Source organism: Diabrotica virgifera, chromosome 7, assembly GCF_917563875.1.
Source record: "Diabrotica virgifera virgifera chromosome 7, PGI_DIABVI_V3a".
NCBI lineage: Eukaryota > Metazoa > Arthropoda > Insecta > Coleoptera > Chrysomelidae > Diabrotica > Diabrotica virgifera.
Window position 1 is genome coordinate 171839576 of NC_065449.1, and position 16572 is coordinate 171856147.

General features: G+C 33.0%; 1 protein-coding gene across 2 annotated transcripts in view; it reads right to left on the minus strand.

The window, feature by feature from the left end:
* The window catches only part of LOC114329414 (uncharacterized G-patch domain protein DDB_G0278987), a 55503-nt gene extending 53086 nt beyond the window's left edge, over positions 1-2417 (minus strand). For both annotated transcript variants that reach the window (XM_028278505.2, XM_028278504.2), the window contains exons 1-2: positions 2316-2417; positions 2062-2182 (exon numbers count right to left, since the gene is read on the minus strand). The gene's annotated coding sequence lies outside the window, so the exon portion shown is untranslated. The remainder of the gene's footprint in view (positions 1-2061; positions 2183-2315) is intronic.
* Positions 2418-16572: the final 14155 nt, after the last annotated feature.

Sequence of the window (16572 nt, forward strand, 5' to 3'; positions counted from 1 at the left end):
ATCATATCAATCACATATTATTCAGATTATTAATAATCTCTCTCTCTCTCTCTCTCTCTCTCTCTCTCTCTCTCGTTTTGCTATTTATGGAAAAAGACAGCAAATACAAAATAATGTGATTGATGTGATCTTTCATAGGTACTCTTTCATTTCTCCGACTATAACTTATCATAAATTTAGCAAACACTAAAAAAATAGAAACAAATTAAAAAACTGAATATTCACATTCACTTATTCGTGAATTTGAGAATGTCAGTAGAAAATATTCACATTCGTATACTGTTCAAAAAAATTACATTCATTAGGTACATCACTCAAACTGTTAGCTAAGCAATATCTGCTGTAAACTCTACATATAAGACCAGACTATCTTGCCATCCAAATCCGCTCGCCACGGACCTGCTCAACATTGCAACATGAAAGAAAACTAAAAAGACCTGACCCTTTGGACCTCTAGTACATCTGGAGAAACAGAGTGCAGTGTCATAGTGTGGTGAAATAATCAAGTGTTAGTTTCAGTGATTTTTTAAACTTTTTTCGTATTTTTATTCTTGTTTTAGACTTCTAATAATCATATTTATTGCCAGTGCTGTCTACTATACTAAATTTTATCTATTATGTTCCAAGTAACTGTTATATTGTATTTTAAAATTATAATTTTATATGTCTTACAGGGTGCTCGCTACTGGGCGGCTTCCCTCTTTTATTTTACAATAAATATGCATATTGCTTATTGTTTGTGATGAGACAGATTGCAATAAACATTGGATGTTATTAAAAAAAATTACATCACTAATATAGACCACTCAGATTCTATATTTTTTGTTGGTATAACACAACAAATATACAGTGATGAGTGCGCTAATAACGGACAAAATAGCACAAAAGATAAAGAACATATTAAGTTGTGAGATAAAAAGAAATGAAACTAGTTGAGCTGCGAAATTTAGCAATATTAACCTATAAATTTACATTATATTGATTGTTTCCCACCTTTACACATATCAGAGGAGTAAGTCAACTAAAATTGTAACTGTGACACTCTGATACGTCTAAAGGGGAAACAATCAATATACAGTAGAACCCTGATTATCCGTGTGCGGATTATCCGGGCTGCAGATTATCCGTGCTATGATTTTGTATTACTTAAATTACATTTTTGAGGTTTTATTGAAGAAGAAGAAAAAATGGATACAGCAAATAGTAGAAGCAGGAAAAATCAAACAGAAAACGCTAGAAGAAATGAAACTAATAGCACAGGACCGAAAAGAATGGAAGAGATGGGTGAATATGTAGCTAAATTAAACCCAAATCCGACACCTGAAAGGCTATAAGGAAGGGGAGAAAGAAAGAAAGAGGTTTTATCAAAATATCGTCACTGTAAATCACTCGACGGAAACTCTATACGAGGAGAGGGAGACTCATAATGAAAGATTTATTTGTTCTGTACATTACATGTACATATGTATACATTACATGTACATAATACATGTACATAATACATATGTACACATACATATGTATTATAATAAGAAATAAATGTTCGGATTATCTGTGCTTTTCAATTATCGGTGCCAACGTCTGGTCCCGAGGAGCACGGATAATCGGGGTTCTACTGTAATACATTTATAGTGTAATTCAATACATTTATAGGGTAATATCGCTAAATTTCCCAGCTCAATTAGTTTCATTTCTTTTCGGCTAATAACTTAATACGTTTTCCATCTTTTGTACTATTTTGCAGGATGAGCGCGCTCATCACTGTATACTTGCAGACCAAGGACAGGAATGTGAATGTATCTGGAAAAATTAAATATGTATTTACTCTTACTCTAAACTCTTAATACTCTAAATACCAATAAAAAAAGGCTAAGCAAAGTTGTCTATCATTCAGCTCAAAATTGTTTACATTCTTGTTTGATCAAAGGCATTATTTTAATAAGAAAGGACTGTTTCTGAGAGGAATAAAGTAGACAGAAAACAGTCTATTTTACTTTTCAAAGAAGTAGAAAAATAACACTAGTTTAAGTTTGTTATAAAATTATAATAACCTTCACTTACTTGTCTAGGAAGAAAGACTTTGATTATATTTGGATGCAAGTCTCGAATGACAAATTCGTCTAATTCTCGTCTTTTAACTGGTAGACGAATGTATAATTTGTTCACTTCAGAATCCTCTATGCTAAAAAGAGAAAAACCTTATGAAACATTATTTGAAAATCATAATCTCATAACTTTAATGTAAAAAACTGTTGGATTTTTAAGAAATAACCAATTATTTCCAACAAATATTTTACACAAAGGTGAATATTTACCCCATAATTTATTATAGTTTACTTCTTGAAAACATGTGCTGTTTTTAGAACTTTTCCAAATGGAAATTTTATTCTAGAAATGTCAAAATTTGACGTACTTGTCATTTAACAAATATTTCTATAATTGACGAATAGGTGTCGCCTTTCAAATAATAGTAGGAGAGCTGGTAGACATTTGTGAGCATATCTAAAAAATTTTCACATAATCAGCCTTGTGATGTATCTCCAAAGTTAAACAACGTAAAGTTATCCTGTAGTCATGTTATAATATATCTTTGTAATTAAATGTTTTACATGTTACTTAATTTAGGGGTTTTTAAATTACCACTACCTACCCTTCAGCCAGGTCTGCATTTCTATTAGGATATTATAAAAGAAGTACCTATCTGAAAAAGTTTTCGAATGCCTCAAACAATGATGTAAACTTTCATTACGTTTGAATATTTGTAACGATTCGTTACTTTAACTCTCGATACCAGGAGCTTATTGTACTCGTTACTTTCAGTACTTGTAGTTTTCAGGTAGGTAGAGTACATCCACTAAAGTCCATTCATTTTACAGATTCCCAACTGTAAACAAACGCGCTTGGAAGCTAAACAGGGTCGTCCTGAAGTGCATCTTAAAAACCAACACGCTACCTACAATTTGAATTTGCAGACTGACCAGTTTGGACCTGTAAAATGAGAATCCGCCTCGTTTAGGGCAATAAATTACATTTAACAGCCTCTTGACGAATGAGACGGCGAATAGTAACACGTGCGTTTGTTTGTAGTTGGGAATTTGCTATTTGAATATGGTTTAGGTACAACAAACAAATATTTCAAACTAACAAAGTGGAATATTAGATTCTTTTTCTGGTATCTGGATCTGGACCAACGTTTTGCCAATTTCTTTTTATTTATATTAAAAACTAGTTGGTTTATTTTTATTACAGTTGTAGTAATAAAGTAAAAAAATATAATATCAAAGAAACCGTAAACCGATATCCTTCGGCAAGACTCTTTTTAGTGATTCATATCACCCCGTCAACGCCTCGATTTATCTTTCGAAGTGCTAAACTGCTAATAAAGTATCGAGTATCGACACCTTAGAATATAAAATAAATATAAAAAGGTTATTTTATATTTTAAGATCGACACCGACATGCCAATCGACAAAGTATTTGTTTGGTTCATAGACATCAGTCCGTCCAATATACTTACCGTTGCACGTTATAAGCGTCATAGCTCGTGACGTCACATGATACCAACACGAAATATTTAGGCGGTAGGTCTGTTTCATTTTAGAATCATTTAGCCGAGTACACGGAAATTACAGCCACTAGACATATTTTATTATATACGGGTAGAAATAATATTGGAAGATTTCTATTCATGTACATTTAAAGAAACATACCCTAACTTGTTTCATTTGATTTGTATAAGTGGAATATAAAGCGTTTAAGAACACTTGTTCGGATTACGCTCTAACTGAGATCGAACAAAGGTGACATTTATTGGTAACATTTATTTGACAGTTGCGGTGGTGACACTTCATATTTGTTTTTATTCTTTACTATAAGTATTTGTTTTATTATATTTACTGTTTTTATTATTTACTTTAAGAATAAACAGTAGCGCCATTGTTTAACTACACATTGTGTAGTTATACATTGGTAGCGCGGCATCAATAATTTTGTTTTTCGAAAGTTCGGCGAACTTTCAACAGTGAGGCAACAGTGCGTTGGTAATTCGACACTGACAGTGACATTTATACAGAGACATGTTAACAATAGACCAGGCTAGTTATATGCCACTCAATGCATCGGGGTGTAAATAATGCCAATATCAAGTACGGTGGTCTAGCTATCTTTGTCTGTCGTGCGAGTGTGAGCGTATCTACCAAGAGGTGTGAGTAATGTAACGACACAAACACAGAGGCGGCGGCCATCATATGCTAGAGAGAGAAAGCTAAGAGCCGGTAGAGAGAGATAAATACATGATACTATAAATAACAAGATAATAATATTGTATATCCGGAAGTCGTGACGTAAGTGGAGATCTGCAAGTTCGTTATGGTTCCGAATCATTCGTAATGTCCGATTAGTTTGCATTGTTCGCGGTTGTAAGCTAAGTGTATTCTATATTTTATCTTTGACAGTTATTTTGACTGGAATCTCGACAGTAAATTTTTTTCGAATACATTGAAGGTAAATGTTATTTTGCTAATTGAATAATTTCATCACATAATGCATACAAATTCCATTTCACTTTAACAAGGATTCAAATTCAACTTCCGGTCTCCAGTTACGTCATCAATGCGCGAACTCGGACGTATTTGCGCTACGGGAAAATACTATCTCTTTATTTATAGTATCATGGATAAATAGACCACCTACCCGAACTGCTCCTCGTTACGCTATTTTTCGAACCTGGCCTAATCTACTTGTTATTATATCTATGCATTTATACTATCAAAAACAATAATTTTTATACTCTAAAGTTGGATTTATAGTTTGACGTATATAGCGTATACGTAGACGTAATGTAGACGCACTGGAAAAGTTCAACACCGAGTTTTGTGTACTCTTGTTTATAAATGAACGCAAGCGCCTGACGGAACGTAAGAGAAACGTAACGTAACGGAAGAGTTCACCAACTTTCATCTTTTACAGTGCGTTTCATATGTCTGGCCAATCAAAATCAAGAATTTTGTTCTGTCATGCACCCAAAGCCCAAAGTGGACACGCCGTCATCAATTTTGTAAGGTTAAGGTGTTTATTAACATATTCGAATTTTGTTAATTATTTGTTAATACAATTAAGTTATTAATTTAATAAAAATGTATAATGGTGTAGTTTCATTATTTCAGATAAATATGAGTTGTTTATTAGTAGTCTAATTCTGGGTTATCCACACATATACGATAGGTAAATCCAATAAACATTTTAAAGACTAGGAAATGAAACAAAATAGTTGGAAATACCACGGCACTAAGGAGCATACCTTCGTGTATTTCCTAATCCATGTAACACCAAAACGGATACCTATATATTATAATAAATAATAGTATAAATAAATAAACACAAAAGTTTGTTTACGGTTCGTTTAATGTATAATTTATAGCATAGGCTATGTTGTTGAATTAAGTCATTCTTTCTACTCATGCGCAAAAATTCCGCTACGTCGAATTATAAATTGGCATATTATTTCCTTACGTTTCTTCCGTCTCCGTTGCGTCTACGTCTACGCTACGTCAAACTATAAATCCAACTGTAGGCACGAAATGTTGCCGAGTTAGGCTACGGCTCCACGGGCGGGAAATTGACGCTAGCAGTAGCAGTAAAATGAACTTAAGGTTCCGCGGAACGGAATAGGGATAGCCGAACTGTACCGACTACAGGACTTGTGCTTAGTCGGTTCAGTTCGGCAATTCCCATTCCGTTCCGCGGAACCTTAAGTTCATTTTACTGCTACTGCTAGCGTCAATTTCCCGCCCGTGGAGCCGTAGCCTCAGTCACGTTCGATTTCTTGTTATAGAAAATCGATTTTTAGTAGATCCAATATGACACAAAATCTAGGCATGGGATAAAAAAGTTTATTTGAAGAAAGTGAATTTTTTTTAAGTTATACTTCTTTACGGGCGTAATGACGGTGAAATTTTATATGGTAAAACCTAGCGACCGGGCGCATGCGCATTATAACTTTGTTCTGATTGGATGTTCAAATGACATGACAAAAATTATCCAATATGGCAGCTGTGGCACAGCTGTGGGACTGTGGTTTGGTTATAATGTATGCTTGTTGCGTTTTAAAATTTGTAGGAAGAGAAACAACAAACAAAAAGTTAGTTAATGGTTACACTGCCTTTTTAAATAGTTTTCATATTATATTTTTGGACTTATTTACATAGAAGAGATGATTGTTGCATGCCAATGTGAAAGCTCATCAACCTGTGCTGACTAGTATGAGTGCCGCAGATCTCGCTTATTCAAAGCTAAAGAATCTTTCACTGGTAAGTGTTTTATAAATAGTTGATCAAATTTTGTTATGATATTTGAACATAGCCACTTTGCACGACGCAAGTGATTGCGAAATTTATTAGTCGTTATACGGGCTCCGATACCTACCTTGAACCTACCAAAATACATAAGTAGTATGTAATACTTTTATTTACATAATTTGATTACCATCAAAATTTCTATCAATATTCACCTAATATATTGTTTTCTTACTCTATGTTTTGTTGTATTTTTTCAATTCTAAATCATTTCAATTCAAAATCAAAGTAATTTGATTTACATAAGTTAAAAATGTCAAAAGGTTAATCTGTTTAGTTAGACGATCTTCGCACATAATGACAAGCTGTCTCTGTGGCGAAGTTTTAATGCGAGTGAATCCCAATACAACGCAAATACCAGCCGCGTGGTAAGTTAGTTCGAATCCCAATATAAACTTTTATTTTTTTATTTTTTTTTATACATTTTATGATTGTAAGTATATTTATTATATAATTTTATTTTCAGAAAATACGTATTTAGTTAAAAATTTTTCCGACAATTAATGTTCAGAAATCATTTGTGGCATTTTTAATGTGTTTGTGTGTGTTTTATTTTTTTATTATTTTAATTTTTGGCACTGTTTTAATAAAAATGTTTGAGAAGTAGTAAGTATAAATTAATTTAATATTTAAATAAAATATAAATAAAAAGTATATTAATTTCGTTTATAATCATATAATCATATAATAGAAGTATAACTTCTTACGTGCGTACAAAGTACACACACATTCTTTTTTTGTTCTTCTTAATGGCAGTACAGGACCTCCATTTTTGACCCTTCGCTTCGTTATCGATCATTCGCTATCTGTACACTGCTGAGGGAGCACGCCTATTTTGCTGACGTCTGCTAGGCAACGTGACGTCACTAAAATATAATTCTATTTGGCGTGCTCTCACCCCTGTACCGATACGAAGCGAATATGTTCGATAACGAAGCGATGGGTCAAAAATCGGGGTACAGGCTCCTTTTTGCAATATTTTACTTAGTTATAGAGTAATTTCCACATATTAACATATTTCTCAGATTGGGCTTTGTACCGCCATTCTTCATTATATTACGAATATGTGTGCCAAATATCTCAACAAAATATTCAAAATTACAGCCGCAATCCTGGACCGCGTTTGTTGCTACCTATTGATCGCTACTTTATGCTGTTAACTTACTTAATTCTTGTTTTCTATTTCTAAAGTTTTTATTTATTTACATTGAACATTAGGTTGTTTTGTTGAATCCACTTTGTTATAAATTAAGTTAGGTGAACTGACCATCAACAATAATTATAATTCACTCAATTATAACTGAGGACTGTATACAGGACTTACTTGAACATGACATTTTATTTTCTATATTTCTCTTGACATTACATTAGAACTGTCTATATTGTGAAATACATAAATTAACTCCCCCTCTGTGGCGCAGTGGTAAGAGCGCCTACCTTTGAAACGAAAGGTCGGGAGTTCGAATCCTACCAGGGGCAGAAATTTTTCATTTATTATAAATTAATAAATGGAAAATAGTTTCTGTCCTTGTGGGATCGGTACTCACCGGAGGGACCGCAGACGTTCGGAAACAATTAGCGTCTCTTTGCAAAGACAATGACGTCGACTTCGCAAAGTAACAAGACACTTACTCAACACACACACTACACATTACTCCCCTGACTTCTATCTATCTAATTAGCCTTCTTCGGTCCATCTTTGGACATAGGCCTCCCCAATCCTTTTCCATTCTTCTCTGTCTGTCGCTACAGTTATCCACCTAGAGCCCACGTGCTTCTTGACATCATCTGCCCATCTCATTTGTGGTCTTCCTCTGCTTCGTTTATATTGCCACGGTCTCCAATTTATGAGAATTTTGTTCCATCGGTCTTCCTTTTGTCTTATGGTGTGTCCGGCAAATCTCCATTTCAACTTTGCAACTTCTTGTCTAACATCCCTAACTTTGGTTTTCCCCTGACTTAGTGATAAGTTATACAATTACGTGGCTAAAGGTTCTCGTTCTAAACCAAAGCCAGAATCAGAGAAAAAAAATAAATTAACAACCATAGAGCAATTACCACTTTTATTTTAGAACTTTTTATTTTACAACTAATGTATTATTCTAAAGGCCGCGTCTCACCATCAAATAATTTGATCAAACAGTTTGAGCAAACTTGACGTACTTGAGGAAGTACGTCAAAGTGACGTCACAATTGCAGTTTTTTTGAAATTCTAAAAATCTGTGCTCTCACTATCAGTCTAGTTTGATCAAATTTTTTGTATAGGGCTTTTCATTCACAGTCATTTGTTTCGAGCTTCTGTCATGTGTCACATAATATTAATATATCTACGTCATACGTTATTGGTAATAACAATGATAGAAACCAATGACGTATGGCGTAGATATATTAATATTATGTGACACATGACAGAAGCTCGAAACAAATGGCAATCGATGAAAAGCCCTATTGAGTTGTCTAACTTGTTTGTACTTTATTTAAAATTAAAATTTTTCATTATTATCCACAATGAACACTCAGGATGTGACGTCACTAACTGTCACTTTCAGTTTGCTCAAACCAGTTTGATCAAATTATTTGATCGTGGGACGCGGCCTTAACACACTTCGCAATAGTTATGTGGTGTAGTTGATATAAAATGAATTCAATAATATTTTGTAATTGGGCAACAATGTCAACTTAGATCTCTGACGTAGATAATGACGTGCAACGGTAAGTATACTGGACTATAACGGACTGTATATTAACATAAACATAGTTGCCATGTTCAGCGAAGGGATGACACCACACCATCTTTTTTTGCTTCGGTGCTGTTTGACTCAGCGTTGGTCTACAAACCGAATCTTGTCGGTATTTGGTGCACAAATCAAAGGATTTTTGGGACTTGCGCGATCTGCCAAACAGCTGTTTGGTTATAAACACTGAACACGTTGTTGTCGTTGAGTTTAAAATATTTGTTTTCTCTTCTCACAATACTGATACTGTTTATAAGTATTAATTTTAAGGTTGTGTTTTAATATGAATACTTTTTTCGGTGTAAAAGCACTGTCGTTTGCGCCATTGTTTTTTAATCACTCTTGTTTGGTACACTTTTCTATAAGCATTGAACGCATTGTACAATTTAATTGCGGCAGCTGCTACAGTCTCCACATCCATATCCATAATCAGAGTTTGTTTTTTGTTTATCCACTAATAAAGGTTAATGCAGACTGATAACTCCACCAACGTGTAATCACCATGTATTCACTGCTCTTACTTGGCCCAACTCATTGGCCAACTAGTTGGCCCAACGTGTACTGGAGCCATTACGCATAGTAAAGCTGCGACACTAGTCCTCCCCTTCCGTGCCTATACCGCTAGTTTCATCTTAGTTTCTCGATACAACGTGCTAGAAAGAGATACCGCAAACCTGTCCAAGAGATCGTTCCGTCAGGAAGCGCGAAGGGTAGGCTCAGTCAATGTTAATATATTATACGTCTATGGTTTGGTTTGGTGTTACCTACCGAAAGTAACGAGTGTTTATAATGCTGGGGCCACAGCAGTAACGTCTAATGCCGTTAATTAACGCATGCCATCTCTCTAACGCAAATAATACGCTAATTAACGACATTAGACGTTACTGTGGCCCCAGCATAACGAGGAATCGGTACTTTGGCTTTTGGACAAATACCCGCTACTTTGTAACGGGTAATTAGGTACTTTTTTTTACATCACTAGCCTTAAATACTAACCCAAAAATGTCTACCGGCTCTCGGACCATGATGATTATTCATAATTTTTAAATAATATTATGTAAATTAAATAAAAACAAAACAGAATAAACTTAATCTATTTTACAAAAATTAATATTATTTTTGGGGTAAATAATTTAATAACACTACATAAAATATTATATTAATTTATTAGATATTATTTATGATACCTTTTAGCCTTACTGTAAAAGTTACCTGTTTTTGAAGCATCATCGTATTCCGATAGATGGCGCAGGCAAGGTTTTCTGCATCTCCATATTTTATCCGTTTTATTTAAACACTTGGATTCTGATCGGTGGCCGTCGACATACCGTCTCGACGCCTGGAAGTGGCACAGACGACGCCCTTAAAATAGGCGATTTGTACATTATGCAGTGATCTCGATGCATTTCGCCGATATAAGCGGGAAAAGGGAAGCCAGTACAGCACAGAATCGCGATTATTATTTAAGTTCATTAAGTCTAAAGAGAAGAATGTAGATTAAAAACGATGTGAAATAGGTATAGATGATAGAAAATGTTTAACTGCCATTTGGGCTCTTTTTTTGGTTGATTACAAGGTAAGACGCTGACAAAAGGTTAATGCAACTATATATTTTTTTTATTGAATTAGCATGTTTATCATTTCATACCTATAAATTTTCTAGGTATAGGTAAAGGTATCTTGGTATCTAGTGGGATTAATTTGATAAAAGCGAAGTTTTAATAAATCTATTTCTGTTTTCAAAATATAGGCTGTATCTATTTTTTGAATTGGAGATGATATATTAAGAAATTGGCTGTAAAGCATGATTTTTAGTTTTATGAAAAAAAACGGAAGGTGAAATTTAATAATAATTAGTCTATACCTATACGTTGATTGAATACACGAATATTCGGTTAGGTATTCAATCAACGGTTAATTTTAATACGGAGTTAAGTATAATAATTTAATAAATAATAATAAATAACTTTAACAATAATTATTAGGTATTTAAAATACGTAAAAACTTTATTAACTGTGACACAGAATGAATTCATAATTGATAACTTAAGACAACTAATTCTCTACCGGTCACCTATAATAGTAAATATTTTAAAAAATATTTAAGAAACTTGAACACTGTCATGAGGTAGCATATATTTTTTCTAAGACTATTTTAAAAAGTCCACAAGGAAAAGACATAATTTTTCCTGTACCTAGCTGGCTGTTTAAGTATACCATCAATCATAAACATTTTTAATAAAAAATCCTTTGTAAAAGATAAAAACAATTTATTAAAATCCTTTTAAGGGCTACGTCACAAAACGTTTTCGATTTATAACAAAATCATCATCAGTGTTTTACAAAATCATCATCGTTGTCATCAATATTTATAAATACAGTAGAGTGTCGATAATCCGAACCCAGGTAATCCGATCGATCGCTAATCCGAACGCAAAAAAATAAAAAAATATGATCATGGACCGAATTTTTGGATTTAATATGACAATATGGGCAAAATATGACCGCGGATTTTTGTTTTGTTTATGCAGAAATACATATTATCAATATATTTGCTTATTATACAGGTGTTTTATTCCATGTAACTAAAACATATGTACATAATAGGTACTATGTTTATGAGCTTTGTATGTATTTTGAACATATGTTCAATAATCCGAACAATTTGATAATCCGAACTACCCCTGTACCAATTAGTTCGGATTATCAACGCTCTACTGTAATTAGGTCCTTAGGCACAGTATGACTCTCCCATCACGTGGGCTGCAAAGCGATATGTCTCTACATGTCTACTGTTAGATCATTTACACGGGCGTTTAATAACCGTAGGTACCTATATTAAGTCCTATATATTTTTAATTTTTTATTTGGTAGATAAACTCCCTTTCTCGCATTTTTGATGTGTCGTATTTATTTTATGGTAGATGTCCCTTATTTTGTTTATATTTAGATTCCTTATGTAATCCTTTATGCTCCTGATGTTTTCTTATGTTCCAAAACTAACTCTATTATGAAATTTTATGACGATATTAGATTTCATGATGATATTGTGTCTATTATAGTATTATATTTTATAAATTTAGTCAGCAAAATTTATCCCATTTCCTTATTATTTACTCTCTATCAGTAGTGTTTTATTAAGGCATTTTATTTGGTGTTTTACCGCGCTGAGCAAAAGGGACGTGAATTTTAAATTGTAAAATTCCCTCATCTTCCTTATTCTCAGCATCCGTTATGGCTTGCAAATTGTAGAAGCCTCGGAGGTGTAACCAGAGAAGGTTCCCATTGTTTTCAATCTGGTAGGATGTAAAGTAACATTTTTTCATGTTGTTTTATGTGCTATTAGATTGAAAACTTAGTCTTTTGCTAGCAGTTGCCACTAGGGCATCACTGCCCTTTCGTTCGTTGCAATCCGTCACTGCACTCCGGGGTTTGTCCTGGTTGGGTCAGAGAGATCAGCATATGTGCCACCTGATGAAAGACTAATAAGTTTCGAAACCGGTAGAGGTGCTTGCTGCACTCTGATTGAACTAGAATAATGATGCGGCTGTATTTTCATATTGCAACGAAATTGAAAATGGTTTATTCATTTTTAATTTTATAGTATTGTCTAGGTAGGTACCTACATCTTTTGAATTTATTTGATAAATTATTTATTTTGAAGAACGAAAATAGGTATAAATTTTTCTTTTAAATAATTTGTTTAGATAATTGATTGTCAAATATCAACTCTAGCGATTGTGAGTAAAAACGATTTTATTTTTAAGAGTAGTAAGACCAATAGCGATCTGTGGAGTCAGTAACACCTAGTCGCAAACCCCTAAGTATCTCTTGTCGTACAGTGAAGTCTATCCCGCTCGGCTATCTGGCTCACGATTTTATTCCAGTCGTAAATAACGTTTTACGTATTTTTTGAAAGATTAATAAAAATTTGAATAGATAATCCAAGAATGAAAATTTCTTTGTATTCTGTGATTTAAAATTGACGGTTAACTATGTAACATAGTTTCAAAAGTTAGGAATGCATCACCCAAAATTATGCTCATTTTCATAGGTAGTTGATTTTTTCAGTTTCTCTGATGTCTTCCACAATAAAGAAACTAAACGGTTTTATTCTTTAATATGTGATTTAACTCAGAGCCGTGTGGCAAAAATTAGAATTTTGGCCTTCTGACTTTAATTTTGGCAAACTGTCAATCCGGTTGGTGCAGTCTAAAGTAGCAGCTAGTGAGGACTCTTGAAATGAGTGGTAAATTTTTTATTTTGTTTGTCATATGGAGCTTCGTAAATAGTTTTAATAATTTTGAATTTTGAAAAACTTCTTTCCCCAGTAGGTAGCTACCGAGACAGGCAGTGTTAATAAAATTCTTAGTGATACAACTACATTTGAGTATAAAGAAATTAGGGTATTTTGGCACAAACAGTTCAAAATCTCAAAACCTTAAAAAAGGTTTCATGGAGTGTGGTATTGAGATATTATATCACGCAATTCTTCTAGAAGATTATTTACATCTATATCCAATTCTTATTCTTTTTCTATTGAAGGAATTGAATGAAGTAATGGAGATTCATACAATATTTTTCTAGTATTTTATCATCTATTTCCCCCCATTTAAAAATATCATATAAAAATTTATAGAAGAGAAAATCGGCCAATCAAAGAATTAATGGCAATGTCTACAATATACATGAAACCATCTATTTAAAAAAATCATCCAATGATTGTATAGAATTGGAAAATTTAGATGAAACCATTTATTTAAAAAAAAAATCATCCAATGATCGTAATCGAATTGGCGCCTTTTTCTCGTGGCTCGAATTTCATTTTCAGCTGGAAATTAGGAACTTATGTCAAGATTTTCTGCAATTTCATTAGCAGTAATTTTCATTTGGTCATAGCTAGATTGTCTGTAACTTTTCATTTTTTTTGTAGTTGCTGACAACATTTTTACACAATCTGACTATAGTTATACATGCTGCAACATCTTTATACTACACCGCTTTTCCATAACTTCACAAATTTGTCAAAATAAGTCCTGTTAAACCTTCACCGGTTGAATCACTAGCTTCAAAAAATAACAGTAAAAAATTCCTTGATAATTTATTCTGACTAGAATTAAAAGCGACAACTCTTATCGTCAATGAAAGCTGTTTAATATGACTTACGTCTGGGGTACAATCGGAGATTATCGAAAAATATTTAACTATTTTTGCTATTTCGACAATTTTGTTTAAAATAACATTACCCATGAAACTTATCAATTCATCTTGCCTACTGTTGCTTAAATAAGTCACAAACAACTTATCAAACTCTCGTTGAACTTTCCTGATATGTTCTTCCATTACTGGATCAAACTCAGAGAGCAATTGTACTAACTTTAAAAAGTTTCCATTATTAGGTTGAAACAAATGATCAGTTGTTCCACGAAAAGCTAAACATTGTGAGGCCAAAAGTCTAATTCTTTTCACAACTTCTCCCCAATCTTGAATTATCCATTATTACATTGGATTTTACTGATTATGCCGCCCCCTTGCGATGCCGCCTGATGCGACTGCCTCACCGCATCATAGCACGGCACGGCCCTGATTTAACCGACAACATGCGATTAATGAGGAGGCCATGTGAGATGATACACTATGATGAAATTATTTCCTATATATACAGCGAAAGGAACAAAATGTTCAAAGAAAGAAAATCTGTGCAATATACTTCCCACTATTTAACGAGCCGCCACTTTGACACCAAATTTGTACTTACTCATAAGAAAATTCTACCCGAAAACATCACAGACCCTCCATTAAACAATCTTGTCTCTCTTCCGTTGAGCTGTACATACCGCTCACTTGGTCGAGAAATAACTTTTAAGGTGTCGACCAAAATTGTTAACGTTATGTACGTTTCTGTTTTTAAAGGTTTGTTAAGTGTTATTTAACCGTCTTAAGTGTTTAAAACCGTCTATTTTCTTTGTTTCTAAAGATATCAGGGACACTCAAAAAACAAAATGTTTCCAAAACATAATACAATACGAGTTCGATGTATAGGTACCCACACTTATAATACATTGTCATCACTAAAGGGTGTCTTACTTTACAGCAGAAAAACATATGTTTTCTTCCATCCGGTATAAGTTCCAAACAGAAGTTTGAGTAAATCTTTGCCCAACTGTGTAAATACTAAAGAAAAATCTAAAATAATAAAAAAATTAGTTGAATCCGTTAATCTGTTCACGAAAAAATCAAGTACGAAAATGAGCATAATTTTTGGTGATACATAACTTTTCAAACTATGATTATATTTATTTTAGGATTGAAAATGGCTTCCACTGCTATAAAAATTTCTTCCAAAGAGAAAAGACTCCGAACTAAGTGGTTATTTAATGCTCAAATATCAAGAATCTTCCGAGACAGCTAAACAAGTCACGAAATGGCCAAATGCTTTTCAAGAAAATCAGATTTTGGAGTGTAATTTTATTGCTCATTTTGTACATAGTGGGAATACTGGTATTAACAGTAATATCCTTACACGATACTAGAAGTGTTAGGGTAAGTATAAGAAGTAATTAATTTAGCAATTCAGCAGTACAAAGGGCACATCCCGTTCAAAAGTGTATTAACTAAAAAAATATCAATTTTCTTTTTGTTTCACCAACAAAATGCATTATGCATCATATTTTTCCTCAGAAAATTGTGATATCACAGCAAATATACTAGTAGATGGAGTGAAACGATGCCACAATTAAAAATTTAAGCTCTCTCTTCCTCTCTATCTAGCTTTGTAAGCTTTGTCCATAAAATTGTAAAAATTTTCAGTGACAATAAAGAATATTTCTATTCTATTCTATTCTATTCTATTCTATTCTATTCTATTCTATTCTATTCTATTCTATTCTATTCTATTCTATTCTATTCTATTCTATTCTATTCTATTCTATTCTATTCTATTCTATTCTATTCTATTCTATTCTATTCTATTCTATTCTATTCTATTCTATTCTATTCTATTCTATTCTATTCTATTCTATTCTATTCTATTGTATTCTATTCTATTCTATTCTATTCTATTCTATTCTATTCTATTCTATTCTATTCTATTCTATTCTATTCTATTCTATTCTATTCTATTCTATTCTATTCTAGTCTATTCTATTCTATTCTATTCTATTCTATTCTATTCTATTCTATTCTATTCTATTCTATTCTATTCTATTCTATTCTATTCTATTCTATTCTATTCTATTCTATTCTATTCTATTCTATTGTATTCTATACTTTCTCTCTCTCTCCTACGGCGCTACAGCCCAAGTCGTGCCCTTGTCTCCCCCAGTATCTGCTTCCAAATATCTTCTCCAGTTATCCACCCTCAATATATCTTTAGCATCGGTTCTCACTCAGTGGCGTAGCTGAAGATTGGGGGCCCCGTATTATAAACATAACATATTAGACAACTAATAACAGTATAACTACTAAAATATGTGTAAATGACA